The sequence below is a fragment of the Aptenodytes forsteri genome, unplaced genomic scaffold (genome assembly GCF_000699145.1).
Source record: "Aptenodytes forsteri isolate BGI_AS27 unplaced genomic scaffold, ASM69914v1 Scaffold1, whole genome shotgun sequence".
NCBI lineage: Eukaryota > Metazoa > Chordata > Aves > Sphenisciformes > Spheniscidae > Aptenodytes > Aptenodytes forsteri.
In genome coordinates, this window is record NW_008795035.1 from 6,062,923 (window position 1) to 6,063,137 (window position 215).

The following is a 215-nucleotide window of genomic DNA, read 5'->3' on the forward strand; positions in this document are numbered from 1 at the left end:
CTGCCACCCCGCAGCCTGACCTCCCCCGGGAGCCCCGGGGCTGGGATGGAGCGTGTGCGCCCGCAGGACCAGGGTGACACGGTGCCGGCCCCCCTCTCCGCCAGCGGGGCTGGTCTCCCCGCCTGTCCCCGTGCGCGGGCAGCGGGGGCTGTGGCCGCCCTACCCCACTCGCGTTACAAACGCGGTCGGTCTCCGTCTCCTCGCTCCCAACCGAC